Below are 15,747 nucleotides of genomic sequence, written 5' to 3'. Positions count from 1 at the left end.
TCCCTGAAAAGGGGGCGGGGGCGTGGCCACGGCCGTCTTGAGTGACAGGCAGGCTGTGCTGCTGTTACTGCAAGCAGACACAGGCAGCGCTGTTGACGATCGCACCAGGCGATATTATATTTAATTTATCCTTTATTATATTTATTTAAACATATTGGCGTGCTTTTAGATCACATTTTAACGCACTGCTGTTATTATATGCCTTTAAGTATTCAATAGTAGACAGGGAAAAAAGCTATAACAACCTGATTACCGGGTGTGCCAAACCTTTCTCAGTTGTTTCTAATAGTAGAATCTAATTCTGCCTTGTACATTTTTGTATCGTGCATAGTTAATGAGATCATTTGCATATTAGATACATTAGCTGAAACAAAGATATAATAAGTACATGAATGTATAATATGGCAATAAGTTGACATAGTAAATGGTGCATTTATATAGCGCCTTTATCCAAGGCGCTTTACATAGACTGTGCATTGCATTCACCCATTCACAGTAGTAATATCTTTAGGGCACAAAATATTCACATTTTATCAAATATAATATATATTTATGTGAAATGAGTTTTGAAGGTGAGATTAGAAGATCAATTATGCAAACGAGGTCATTCTTTAAATGTATTGTTAATGTATGAATTATTCTTTAGATGAACAACACATCAATGCAGATATATGCCTAAATATGGTTCTGTGCAATACTTTGTGCAATATTAACTTGCATGTGTATCATTTTATAAACACATTTTCATATTTGTTTAATTGAAAAGCTAAACTGATTGGAGAAAAAACACAACATGGTACCAATTTTTTGTGAGCTAATAATCACGGTGTGCTAGCTTAGAAGCTTGACCTGTGTATTTAAGGTAAACAAATGTTGCAGTGTAAGAAAATCTAGCATGTTTATTGTGATTAATCAGTATATATTATGCATATGTAACAACATGCACATTCAGACTTAAAGATTCAGACTCAAAGCGATCATATTTATGCAATTGTTGAGAGGGGGACACTGGCTGGGGAACACTGTGGGGTCACTGGGGGGACACTGGCTGGGGAACAATGTGGGGTCACTGGGGGGACACTGGCTGGGGGACACTGAGGGGACATCTGTCTGTCTGTCTCTCTTGTCTGCAAGCCTGTGTAACTTCTAGTCTGCCTAACTTCTGGAGGGACACTGGGGGGGGACACTGGCTGGGGGGACACTGGCCCGACACTGGAGGACACTGGGGGACACTGGCTGGGGGACCCTGGGGGGATCACTGGCTGGGGGGTCACTGGGGAGTCACTGGCTGGGGGGGGTCACTGGGGGGACACTGGCTGGAGAGTCACTGGGGGACACTGGCTGGAGAGTCACTGGGGGGACACTGGCTGGGGGACACTGCCTGGTGAGTCACTGGGGGGACACTGGCTGGGGAGTCGCTGGGGAGTCACTGGGGGACACTGGCTGGAGAGTCACTGGGGGGACACTGGCTGGGGAGTCTCTAAGGGGGGACACTGGCTGGATAGTCACTGGGGGGACACTGGCTGGGGAGTCACTGGGGGGACACTGGCTGGAGAGTCACTGGGGGGACACTGGCTGGAGAGTCACTGGGGGGACACTGGCTGGGGAGTCACTGGGGGAACACTGGCTGGGGAGTCACTGGCTGGGGGACCCTGGGGGATCACTGGCTGGGGGACATTTGCTGGGGGGGGTCACTGGGGAGTCACTGGCTGGGGGGTCACTGGGGGACACTGGCTGGGGAGTCACTGGGGGACACTGGCTGGGGAGTCACTGGGGGGACACTGGCTGAGGAGTCACTGGGGGGAACACTGGCTGGGGAGTCACTGGCTGGGGGACCCTGGGGGGATCACTGGCTGGGGGGGTCACTGGGGAGTCACTGGCTGGGGGGACACTGGCTGGAGAGTCACTGGGGGGACACTGGCTGGGGGACACTGCCTGGGGAGTCACTGGGGGGACACTGGCTGGGGAGTCACTGGCTGGGGGACCCTGGGGGGATCACTGGCTGGGGGGGTCACTGGGGAGTCACTGGCTGGGGGGACACTGGCTGGAGAGTCACTGGGGGGACACTGGCTGGAGAGTCACTGGGGGGACACTGGCTGGGGGACACTGCCTGGGGAGTCACTGGGGGGACACTGGCTGGGGAGTCACTGGGGGGACACTGGCTGGGGAGTCACTGGGGGACACTGGCTGGAGAGTCACTGGGGGGACACTGGCTGGGGAGTCACTGGGGGACACTGGCTGGGGAGTCTCTAAGGGGGACACTGGCTGGAGAGTCACTGGGGGGACACCGGCTGGGGAGTCACTGGGGGGACACTGGCTGGAGAGTCACTGGGGGGGACACTGGCTGGGGGACACTGCCTGGGGAGTCACTGGGGGGACACTGGCTGGGGAGTCACTGGCTGGATCACTGGCTGGGGGGGGTCACTGGGGAGTCACTGACTGGGGGGGTCACTGGGGGACACTGGCTGGGGAGTCACTGGGGGACACTGGCTGGGGAGTCACTGGGGGGACACTGGCTGGAGAGTCACTGGGGGGACACTGGCTGGGGGACACTGCCTGGGGAGTCACTGGGGGGGACACTGGCTGGGGAGTCACTGGGGGGGACACTGGCTGGGGAGTCACTGGGGGGACACTGGCTGGGGAGTCACTGGCTGGGGGGTCACTGGGGGACACTGGCTGGGGAGTCACTGGGGGACACTGGCTGGGGAGTCACTGGGGGGACACTGGCTGGGGAGTCACTGGCTGGGGGACCCTGGGGGGGATCACTGGCTGGGGGGTCACTGGGGTGACTCCCCAGCAAGTGACCCCCCCAACCAGTGTCCCCCCCAGCGACTCCCCAGCCAGTGTCCCAGTGACCTCCAGTGTCGGGCCAGTGTCCCCCCCAGTGTCCCTCCAGAAGTTAGGCAGGCTAGAAGTTACGCAGGCTTGCAGGCAGGCAGGCAGGCAGACAGACAGACATACAGACAGACAGACAGACAGACAGACAGACAGACAGACAGACCCTCAGTGTCCCCCTCTCAACAATTGCATAAATATGATCGCTTTGAGTCTGAATCTTTAAGTCTGACTGTGCATGTTGTTACATATGCATAATATATACTGATTAATCACAATAAACATGCTAGATTTTCTTACACTGCAAAATTAGTTTACCTTAAATACACAGGTCAAGCTTCTAAGCTAGCACACCGTGATTATTAGCTCACAAAATTGGTACCATGTTGTGTTTTTTCTTAGAAACAACTGAGAAAGGTTTGGCACACCCGGTAATCAGGTTGTTATAGCTTTTGCCCTAGATAGATAGATAGGTAGATAGGTAGGTAGATAGATAGATAGATAGATAGATAGATAGATAGATAGATAGATAGATAGATAGATAGATAGATAGATAGATAGATAGATAGATAGATAGATAGATAGATAGATAGATAGATAGATAGATAGATAGATAGATAGATAGATAGATAGATAGATAGATAGATAGATAGATAGATAGATAGATTAGCCATTAACAGTTTTAACATGGTATAGTTGTATAGCCTATACGTTTTAGGAGTGCATATACATGCAGATGTCTGTGACAGCCTGTCAGCTGGTCAGTCAATTTGCTCCCAATGCTCCGCTTGTCTACGACAGAAAAACAGGTGTAGTGGACAAAGCCTACACCTGACCTGATATTAAAACATTTTCATTCATGCTGGAATGATAAATGCCGAAAGCTTTAGTGATTCCGTCCTATGCCAAATGTGCCGAATGCCGAGCCAGCGCAAGTGAGGACTTGGGAGATCTCACAGTCACAGATACCTGTATTAACCCAGCCAGCCCACCACCACCATCACTCCCCGAACCCACCTCACCCCTGCAGCCCACTTTGACAGGCTGGAATGGCTTAGGGTTGACGACAGAGTATGGCTACAGCATCTTGCAATGGGTCTGGTCCACACGATTCGATCCCCCACCCATGCAGTCACCCACCCCTTTTTCCCCTCACTGTATATTTTTTCACTGTGTTTTATTCCCCCCTTTTTGATGATTTCCTGTTTTTGGCTATGTATAGGTTATTTGTACGAAATGTTATGATGAATTGAACATGCAAGATTCTGAAACAATTGAATATGTTTGTTGTGAACTGAAAGCGTACCACTGTGTTTATTAGCAAACTGTAAAAGTACCAAAACAAGGTAGGGAGTGCAGGGGGTTATAACTGCCGTTATAAGAACTATTCGTGCCTGGGAGGGAATAAGGGAAATTGTCTTATACATCTTTGCAGTTGTTCATAATGGCTTGGTTTCAGCCGTCACATATTAAATGTGACATGTACAACGCTAAGACCGAAATTACACAAGGTTCAGCTGCTTACATTCATAAATTCCGTGCCGACGACCCGACGCTAAATTGTCTGTCTGTCTGTCTGTCTGTCTGTCTGTCTGTATATATATCCCTCCATGACTCCATCTCTCCATCTACCCAACAAATCACTTTCCATTGGGGTCCAACTTTGTAGTTGTTATATCATAGCCTACTGCAAACAGTGACTAATAAGACCCAGTTTATGTGTAGAGTAGAGTAGAGTAGAGTAGAGTAGAGTAGAGTAGAGTAGAGTAGAGTAGAGTACAGTACAGTACAGTAACAGTTACAGTATTGCCAGGTGTTGTTATTTCCGAGGCTTTACCTTACCTCTATTCATTACTACTTCAATGACTTCCATAGCTTGGTTGGCATGATGAGAATTGGCCCAAAGGCGTTAAGCGTTAGTGACCCACCTCTATAAACATTCAATTGGATTACAAACAATGACACAGATGACGATGATGAGGCACTAGTCTTATCAGAGCCGGATTTACCTTGCTTAGGGCCCCCCTGGGCGCGTGGCGGTGCCGCGCGTCCTGGGCTAATTGGGCAATTTTGTTTTCATTTTGGGGTACCCAGGCCCCTAAAAAGAGAGGCAGGCAGGCAGGCAGGCAGGCAGAAGCTCTCAATGGTTTAACCATAATACTTATAGTCTTATGTTATTGAATCCATCTCTCTCCATCCATTCATCCATATCTTTCTATCTATAAAAAATACGAGGTATGCCTATACCTTAGCATAATTAGAAAGGCTGTTTTTATTCTATCTATCAATGTTTTTTATTATCGATCTACCTATCTATTGAATACTTTGATAGGTTCAATTCAATATGAGGATGTTTAATCAGTGCGTTTCCATTGGGGTTCAATCATCCAGAAGATAAATGGGGTCATCATCCCTATGTTCCCCAGGTTCTATGTCCCCCAGGTTCATATAATAACAGCAGTGCGTTAAAGTGTGATCTAAAAGCACGCTAATATTTTTAAATTGTTGTTTAAATAAATATAATAAAGGATAAATTAAATATAATATCGCCTGGTGCGATCGTCAACAGCGCTGCCTGTGTCTGCTTGCAGTAACAGCAGCACAGCCTGCCTGTCACTCAAGACGGCAGTGGCCACGCCTCCGCCCCCTTTTCAGGGAGAGGGAGGGACGGAGCGGAGAAATGAACCACAGAACACAGAACAGGTCGCAGTGCGTCTTGTTTTGAATTCTTAATTCTGTTTCCAACGACACCAACGAAAATATAGAATCGGGTTATATTTTCGTTTTAAATACCTATTTCTAAGTTTTTAATGAACCATTTCTAAACAGTATTCAGAAAACGAACCGTATTCTATGTTTTAATTTACCATTTCTATATTTGACAAACAGTATTCAGAACACCAAACCGTATTCTGAATACGTATCTGCAGATACGAAATTAGAATTGAAATGGCCGTAAAATACACGGACCCCCTTGCCACTCCATTATCAGTCCCTCTTTGCTCATTCCCCTAAGTTCCACCCTCCCCAGGGGCAGTTGGACATCTACTTCCCTACCCAGGCTTCCCTTGGCAAGGAGGTCCACCCTATCGTTTCCTTCTACCCCTGCATGTCCTGGGACCCAACAGAAGGTTACCTCACTCGTCATCCCAATTCTGCCCATGGCACACAGGATTTCCAGCACTATGTCCGGACGGGCCTTGCTTTTGCCCCCTCTCAAGGCTTCTAGTGCTGCAGCAGAGTCTGAGCATATGCCCACCTCTCTTGGTCTCCCCTGTTCCACCCACCTTACTGCACACAGGATTGCTAGCAGTTCTGTGGTAAAGGCTGAGCTATTGTCGGAGATCCGCACACTGTATTCCAGCTCCAGCTGTTCAATGTACACCCCAAACCCTGCCCTCCTACTGGCTGGGTCTCTAGAGCCATCTGTATACACTAGTGTCTTGCCCCCCCTAGCGGCCTTGAATAGGTACTCCTCCACTTTTTTTACCTCCCTCTTATCTTCCTCCTGGAGGAAGCGTAGCTCAATGTCGAGCTCAGGAAGCAGCCATGGAGGGGATGGTGCCCAGACAGAGTGCTCTGCTATTCCTCCTTGCCCCAGTCCTAGCTCTCTGGCCTGCTGGTTAACTCTGTACATGTACGGCTCGTACCTACTGCCTCCTTCCCCCTCCTGCAGCAGGCATCTGGCTGGAAACGCTTGTCTGCTCCCACTGAGCTTCATCCAGTACTGCAGCCCCAGCTTGCTGCGCCTTAGCCGCAGAGGCATTTCTCCCATTTCAACCAGCAGCGCTGGCACCGGGGACGTCCTAAAGGCCCCACAGCACTGCCTCAGTGCCCTGGCCTGCAGGACGTCCAGCCGGCCCAGCACCGCCTTTGAAGCGGCACCATATACATAACTGCCATAGTCAATCGCCGATCTAATCATGGCCTGATATATCAGTCTCAGCGTACCCCTATCAGCTCCCCACTCATACCCAGCTAGGCTTCGCAGGACATTAATAACCTTTCCACACTTCTCCACTATTTTATTTATGTGCACCGCCCAGGTCAAGAGCAGGCAGCTTCCTTTTAAATCCAAAAATAACAGTTTGACTTGGGCGCTGATATCCTGAAGCCCCATGTATTGCCCCACTCCTCTACTTTCTGCAAGGCTTTTTGGACCTGTCCCAGAATGTACCCTACATTGCGCCCCCTTTTCCAAATTGCTCCATCGTCCGCGAACAGGGACAGCCCAAACCCCCCTCCTATGCCAGCAAAGATGTAATTTATCATTATGTTAAATAGCACTGGAGAGATTACGCTTCCCTGGGGGGTGCCATTCTCTATGCCTACTTTTTTTAGACATGACACCATCCACCCGGACCTGTATAGTTCTGTCCCTCAGAAAATCTTGCACCCAGTTGAACATTCGGCCTCTTACCCCTAGGTCATGCATTTTAATTAATAGCCCATCCTTCCATAGAGAGTCATATGCCTTCTCAATGTCCAGGAACACACCTACTACCACCTCTTTATGGTTGAATGCCCCCTTTATATCTTGGTCCAGCAGTGCCACAGACTCCATTGTGGATCGCCCATTCCTGAACCCATTCTGAAATTCGACAAATAGTCCTCTGGACTCCAAATAATAAACCAGCCTGTTTGTGACCAGTCTCTCCATTATTTTACAGAGCACTGAGGTGAGTGCTATTGGCCGGTATGACCCAGGGTCAGACGCCTCTTTGCCCGGTTTCAGGATCAGGACCACTACTGCATGTTTCCACTCCTTAGGTAAGTACCCCTCTTCCCATACCGTGTTTATCAACGCCAAGACCTCTTCCAACACAAGGTCGTCCAGGTGTTTAAGCATCTCGTAGGAGAGCCTGTCCCGCCCTGGAGAGGTGTTTGCCCCCGTCATTACAGCCTCCCTCAGTTCTTTAATTGAGAAGAAGACATTGACTGCGCTGTCGTTTTCAGAGCATCTTGCCAGTTTCCACTGGCTGGCTGCCAAGACCTCCGCCCTCCTCCTACCCCTCTCTTCTCCTGCACACTCGGACCTGTGCACCTCCTGAAAGCTTTCTACCAGCATGTCAGCTTTCTCCTTGTTAGACACTGCCTCCAACTCACCCTTCTGCAGCACCGGCATAGACCTCTTTTTGTAAACCCCTGACATCTTGTGGACCGCTGACCATAGCTGCCCTATTGGTGTCTCTGGCCCTATTCCCTCACAGAAAGCCCTCCAGCTGTTCCTCTTTTCCTCCTTTATGACCCTCCTTGCCAACGCCTTTAGCCTCTTAAATTCAATTACATTTTCCAACATTGGGTACTTCCTTAATTTACGGAATGCTCCGTTCCTATTTCTAACCGCTTCATCACACCTCTTACTCCACCAGGGGACACGCTTTCGGGCCCTGGCCTCTCGCTTCTTTGGGATGGTACCGCTAGCTGCATCATGGATCATAGAGCACAATGAATTGTTCCACCTGTCCACTGAGCCCTCGCTGTCAACCTGTCCCACTAGGCTTTCCGCCTTTTCCTGAAACTCGTCCCACTTGGCCCGAGCAAAATTATACCTAGGAACCGTCCCTCCCTCTTCCTTCCTTAGCTCTCTCCCAAACTTACTCATTATTGTGTAGTGATCACTGCCCAAGTTACATGACTCATCAACTTCCCACTCCCCAACTCTTGCCAAGCTAGGGGATGCTATTGTTAGGTCCAGTTGGCTGGACGTATTCCTAGCAATGTCGTACCTCGTTGGTCTCCCGTCGTTTAAGACTACCAGCCCGTGGTTGTCCAGCCAGTCCTCTATCACACCCCCATTACTGTCCCTTTGCCCGCTACCCCATAATGGGTTGTGGGCATTAAAGTCACCCGCCCATATGACTGGGCTCCTTACTTTCTCCATTACTTCGTCCAAGTCTGACAGCACCAGGCTCTTGCAGGGGTTGTAGAAGTTAATCACAGTCACTCTTTTTGCTCCCACTCCCGCCCTCTGCGCTATTAGCCTCCTCATTGTGGTTACCACTGCCATTACTTCCATCCGTTTGCTTTTGGCTGTCCCAAACCTCCACTGCAACACACTCTAGGTTCCCACTTAGCCCCAGTCTCCTATACTGGAGCCCCTTTTTTACAAAAGTGGCACAGCCCCCATGGGTCCTGTCAACCTCCCCTGCCTCCCCTCCTACTACTTCTGCCCTGTCCAGTCTCAAACTATCATACCCTGGGATTACAAAATCCAGGCACGGCCGCAGCCACGTCTCTTGTACACAAATGACCTCTGGCTCGTTCTCGAGCCTGTCAACAAACTTTTTTAGTTCCTGTCCATTCCTCACTAGGCTCCGAGCATTCCACTGTAGGACACAGAACATAAGGAGACTAACAAATGCCCACTTCATCATATTCACCTTCGGTTACACCACTAGCACCCACAGTGTCCCTTACCTCTTCCCTGCTCCCCGGCCGGCCCTGTCCCTTCTTGTTGTTTACATCTAGAATGAGCTGGTGCACTACCGCTGGGTCCTTTTAACCCCAAGGAACCTTTCCGCTACCATCATCACTTCCTTAAGGAGGTCTGAGACGTTGAGTTTCTCTTTCGCAAGAATGGGCCTTGCTGCTTTCAGAACCTCTGCCATAAATGCCAGAAATGACTCCTTGGTCATTACTAGCATGTCTGGTGGCCACCTGTTTGGCTCATCTTGCTTGCTCCCCTGCGTTACACTCCCCCCTCCTCTCTCCTCCCCGCCCTCCGTTGCAACTCTCTGCACTGCCTCAGCATATGTCACATTTTCTCGCTCCTTCACTGTCTGCACCTTCTGTGCTCGCACCACCGATAAGCCGCTCCATGGGTCCCCCCACAATTGGGACACTTTGGGGCTTCTGCGTTACATTCCGTGATACTGTGCTCTCCCCCACACTTAGCACACTTCTGCTTACCCCGACAGGACCCCGCAATATGGCCATACCTCTGGCAGTTGTAGCATCTCAGTGGTGGTCTTACATACTCCCTCACCTGATAGGACATTGACCCCAAAAACACTCTGCTTGGAAGCAGAGTGTCCTTAAACGTCAGCAGGACCGGCGGCTCCCCCCCGTGCCCCCTCTCTGCTCCCAAATCACTTAACAGCAATTACCTCTCCACCTCCAATATTATCCAGTATTTCTTTCTCTGACAGACCTGAGAACATTCCATAAACAACTCCCTTGCTTCCCTCACTTTCTTTAGGCGTAGCATTTAGCCTCTCAACTCTGCTCACCACTTTACTCACTTTCATAGCGTTGTCATACTGTTTTTTGCTTGCACATATGACTCTAAGGGCCTGTACTCACGAGGACGATTTCGGTGTTTCTCGGGCAAGTAATTAGCCGATCTGCCCTTTTTGTCACACGGAGACAGCGTTTTGGGGGACTTTAACGGCTAATTTTGAAACTACCTTCCAGAGTGGGAAAGTTTGGAGACGCGACTTTCACGTCTCCGTGTGTACAGCGAATGCCGCCTAATTTGCTGAAACGGTGATGTCATAGTCCCCTCGCCCCCTCCAAACTAACCAGTGTTAATGGTTTATTTCACCATAACCACTTACATATAAGTATCACAGCTATTTTATATTTGCACATAATGTCTATAAATCTCTTATCCAAAAATAGCCGATCTGCAGCCCGCACGCATGCAAACCGTTGCTGGGATTGAGCAGGCATGCACGAGAGAGGAGTTGTGCGTGAGGAGCTGATCACAGATAGAGGGAAAGTGTTATATTTGGCCTATTATTTATGCTATATATTATTGACCGCGTCTGTGTCACAGAGAGAGAGAGAGAGAGAGAGATGCTGCGTGTTAAAAAATAGAAGGGGCGCGCTCTCTCTCGCTCTCTCTCTCTCTCTCTCTCTCTCACACTTACTTTGTGCTTGCTGCTGTTTTCAGAAGAATTAATCCAAGGTTTGTCATATATTATGGTTTAGTAGGCAATGGCATACACTTTAGCTGGTCAGTCAGTGTGTGCAGACTCAGAGAGAGAAGCAGCACTGCTCTGCTCATTAAATTGATATGACGCATATGCGCATCTGATCAAGATAATTAGTTATTTGGCAACACCTGTGTGAAATACCAACGCTTTCATATAGCCTTTAGAATAAGCTTTTTCTTTTTTTTTTGGGCCATCTGCAGGCCAGCCATGTGTACTGCATCTTTATCTTGAAAACGAAGCAGTTTACCGGTCTCGAGTGGACGTCGTACATAATTAACATAACCGCAATGTAGACGCAGTAAGTTTTATATCGTTCACAAAACTTAGGCGGGGAACAGCCCGCGACGTCCTCGTGAAGGCAGCCCCCAAGTACACCATTGAACAGCACTTTAGCTGCAAAACCCCCACCGATCTGACTCTTTAAGTTTGCGTCAATCTGTAGTGGGTTGATTGCTTTGAAGCCTGCATCACCTGGCTTAGCTCCTTTGACTCTGTACAGCACTACAAGCTCGTCCGGGCTAGTTTTCCTCTGTTTTTCAGGGACATTGACATTTTCCTCACTCGGTGCGGGTCCCTTACCCCTCCTCTCCTGAATCCTCCACCCCCCTCCCTCGACCCCCCCACTCCCTTCGGAAGCCATAGGCTCCCGACTCCCACGCTAGCCTAGCACTGTCCTTCTGCACTAATATAGGTACACAGAACTGAAAACACTACTGCTATTAAACGCCAAGGGGATGACACATAAGCAGAGCAAAGAAAATAAAAAAGCCAAGAGAGAACCACCAATGATTGAGTTACTGCACAAAACTTGACAATACTTATTCAAAGTTTTGCGCCTCCAAACATTTGTCGCTCTGCGCCTCCTTCCTTCCTCCTCCGTCTACTGTGACAGCTGTCAAAAACCTGGCTGCCTGCCAACCTCTGACGTCCCAAACGCCGATCACGTTTGCGAGCCTACTCAGTAACATTATTAGGAGACGGGAAGAATGTTGGAGTCTATTCATTTCCAAAGAGTGAACGTAAACACAGCTTAGCTTATGATCCATTCCATCCATGGTCACTGAACTAAATACTGGACCCAATCATCACAAGGCACACAATATTTACAAGATATTAATAGTAAAATGGCTTCTTTTAGCGAGACAAATCAGGAGAAAATCTACCTAGGTACATGCCAAAATTCACACCCATAAACAATCATTCTTTGGGGGAATGGAATAGTGCAACATGAATATAGAGAATATTAGTGTTAGGTCCTCATGTGAATATTATTTTGCAGAATGTGAGAAAACGTCTCACAGACATTGCCACACCAACATTAAATTGCGCTGATCCTCCACCATCAGCTTCTGGTAGACGTGTGTGTAGCGCTCCTCCTATTGTTATGTTTTAAAATACGTAATACGTTTAGATTAATTTACCTCTTGTGTTTCAGGTGTACGCCGGTAAGTATTAGAAATTAAGTTAATTCACAGCCCTGTCTACCAATGTTCCCTCTAATTTTTTTTTCGGTCTGAGCAAACACTCAAACCTCCTGAGCAGACATCAGCAACTACTGAGCAAACATTACGTCACCTTGACACCAACTATCTAAACGTTAGATAATGCTAAGTGAGCGCCCCTCACTTCACACAGGTGGGATTTTTCTCTTTTGTTACATAGTTACGCAAGTTACATTTTTATTTTATATCAAGGTGGTAGGCTAGCAATTTTAGGAATATTCAGTTAGTCTATATCAGTGGTTCTCAACCTTTTCAGGCTGTGACCCCCCAAAGTAATCATATTTGAACTGGGGACCCCTCACCCAGACAAGCAACAGAATGGTTCCACAGATAAATATTGTGAAAATAGCCGATCTACAAGCTCGTTGTGAACTTGTAGATCGGCTATTTTCACAATTGTTGCCTCTTTCTTTATCATTTAATAATCTGGCCAATGTTTGACCAGTTTTTATAGCATGGTTTGCTGATTACTTTTGATGCAGTAATGGTATTTTTTTCTTTTAGAGCCTTTGAGGTATTATAAAAGTCTTAAAAGTCCTTAAATTGTCACTTCACTGTCATCTGGGGTCCCCCACCCCCAAATCATGTGGGGACCCACAGGTTGAGAACGACTGGTAGGCTATATGAATACTCAATATTGCTTTACATGGGGGGGCATGAGAAAACGGAAATAATGTATTGGGACACTCACACACACACCCAAGTTTGTTGGTTTGTGTTTTTGAACTCCTAGTTTCTCAGATTGTCGAAACGTCAGCAGCCCCTTTTGAAGAAAGCTGTATTAACAGATTGGAGAATTACAGAGAGGTTCCATATGGGGCTAGACCGCTAGAGATTAACGTTAGCTTCCACATGTTTCATTCACAAGCACACCGGACTGTCTGGAGGCTTGTTGTGCTGTAGTGATAACAACGTTAGCTAACCAGCTAACGAGAAGCTAACGTTAGTCCCCCTCTCTTGTTGTTGCGCACAGCCGTGCTTTTATCCACACTTCCATCCGTTCGCCTTTTAAATCTAAATGTCCCATCAACGCACGGGTCTATACGTACAAGCAACGCCAGCTTATCTGGTTCTTGGGGTTTCATTAACACTGACTGCTGCTGCTGCTGCTGCTGCTGCTGTTACGTCTCCACCTCTAAGGACTCGCGCGCAGTCACACACAGGAGGAGTAGCCTCGGTCCCAGGCAGGAGGAGAGGAGACCATAGAGTAATAAAAGGAGGGGAGGAGACCTATCTGTCGCGGTCACCTCGCCTGTGTAATCTAAATAACAGTGTAAAGTAAATAAAAAATAAAGTGTGGGCAAATGTCGACTCGGGATAGGTAGCCTATTATTACTGTAGTGATACTCGGGGCAATTTCTTTTTTAAATAAAAACTTTTTATTTTACACCAGCGTCTGTGTGTGACAGATTTCAGTTGTACGCGGGGGCATTTGGCCATGTGCGCGCGCGTGCACGGGCGCACCTTAGGGGGAACATTGCTGTCTACTGTAAATAACCAACACTGTTTTCTTCCTCCAGGTAATTAGAACGCTAAGTATCTTAATTCCCAGATCAACAGGTAAGTATAAAGGTAATTATTAATGTAACTTCAATACCATGTCACCAAGTACCATACGTAATGTAACTCTTCAGGATAGCAGGTATAAGTATACACTTCTATTAAATACCAAGAACAGATGTCCAGTCAGCTAAGTATAATAAAACAACATATTTACTTTGACAAACATACAAATGGCTTTTCTTTCAAAATGCAAATGAATAAATTCACAAAATCACAACCCTAGTTGCAAACCTTTAAGGTCAGAAATAATTAGTAAACAAACCGACCTTAGTTATGTCAACCAATCAATATCAAACCAACCAGAAAATACCCTGTTGTATTATTCTAATTAGTGTAAATAAACCCAATGAATTAGGCCTATACTAAACCCTGTTTTTAGAATGTATTTAAATCCTAATTAATTACATGAACTTTTAAATGCAATGTAAACCCTTTTTTAGATCTAATTTAAACCCTATTTGACTTTTTAGATGTAATGTAAATCCTATTTTAATGTAACCTTACTACACCTTTAAGATTAATAATATGAAATAACCCTTTTTAGATTACTATATTAACCCGGTGGATTACCTTAAAATAAAACAAAACACTTGTTCAAAGAACTTCAAATATCAACTTCACAATGAAACAATGGATCAACGGTTAAATGTGGGCCCACAACCTTTTTGTGGCAGCGGTGGCCGAACGGATAGCGGAGCGGTCTTGATACCGGAAGGTCGCCAGTTCGAACCAGCGGTCCGACACGTTAAAATTACCACCGCTGAAGTGCCCTTGAACAAGGCATTGAACCACTACGATGAAATGTGTTCTATGAGCAGGGCCTGGCTGGAAACAAGTTCTTGAGCTTAGCCCAGATACCCTGGGTAAATATAGTAATCAATCATCATCACACCATACACCCTGACGATAAAGAATTAAACACAATTAACCCCGTTGCAGGCCTGTATCGATGCTCGGGTGCGTTGTGGCCTAAAACGGAATGGCCCCTTCACTCTCCTGAGCCAGGAAAATAAAAAGGTACCTTTCGTGTGACGACGAGTGTCTGTGGGTGATACAACAGTTCAGAGCTCCTGAACCGGTCCCGACTTCCAAACGAAGAACAGCAGAAGAATGTCCTCTTAGAGCATGCAGGCAGGCAGCTCACTGCAGAAACATCTCTCCTCCCGTCCCGACGTTAGCAGAGACTTCAAGGCTTTTTTTGACGGTCTTTAGCCCAAACAACGTCTCTCTGAGCTAGTGAGACGTGCAGCTAAAAACAAGTCACTTGCCCTCGCTGGTTTAGCAAGCGCACTGATAATCACTTCACACGCAGCATATCACGGTATAAAACGTCTTGTAGACATTCAGTCCGAGTCCACCCATGAATACTGTAGCTTCACTGTAGTTGTAGAGCAGACACACACAGAAACTACAGCTAAATACTATTTTACATCATAAAGTTACAACTTTAGATCACACAGCAAACTGACGCAGCCACTGTGCTCCTCTCTCCTTCGCTCTCTTTCTGATTGGAAATCACATGCACCTGTACACTCACTGACTCCGGTTCTCTGAAACTACCCAATTCCCCACATCTACCAATCACACTAGGCAAGTAATAATTGACACAATAATGACATCATCATTATTCATTATGCTTTTCAGCTTTTACCAAAATACAGACACATGGAAAATAAACAAATCACAAATGCAGAAAAAAACAATTGTTCCCATGCTGTTTTATAAAGGTGAACTTTCCATCTTTATTATGCATAATGCAATACAAAAGCAACCAATTAAATCACACCACTCGTGCAACAACTTCCAATCCATACCATTACAACAGTGGCAGTATTTTATTTTTAAGGCAAGGACACAACACCAGCAGCCACAGACCAATCTGGGAACCCAGTACACGAAGAAGTACT

The 15,747-nt window shown here is 47.1% G+C and overlaps 1 protein-coding gene across 1 annotated transcript in view; it reads right to left on the bottom strand.

Annotated features, from left to right (window-relative positions):
* LOC306943434 (uncharacterized protein) overlaps nucleotides 1-14,947 on the bottom strand; it is a 31,819-nt gene extending 16,872 nt beyond the window's left edge. The window contains exon 1 of the mRNA XM_079529753.1: nucleotides 14,862-14,947. The gene's annotated coding sequence lies outside the window, so the exon portion shown is untranslated. The remainder of the gene's footprint in view (nucleotides 1-14,861) is intronic.
* Between the last annotated feature and the right edge of the window lie 800 nt (nucleotides 14,948-15,747).

Source organism: Electrona antarctica (assembly GCF_951216825.1).
Source record: "Electrona antarctica genome assembly, chromosome: 19".
Lineage (NCBI taxonomy): Eukaryota > Metazoa > Chordata > Actinopteri > Myctophiformes > Myctophidae > Electrona > Electrona antarctica.
This window is presented reverse-complemented; position numbering and strand designations above follow the sequence as displayed.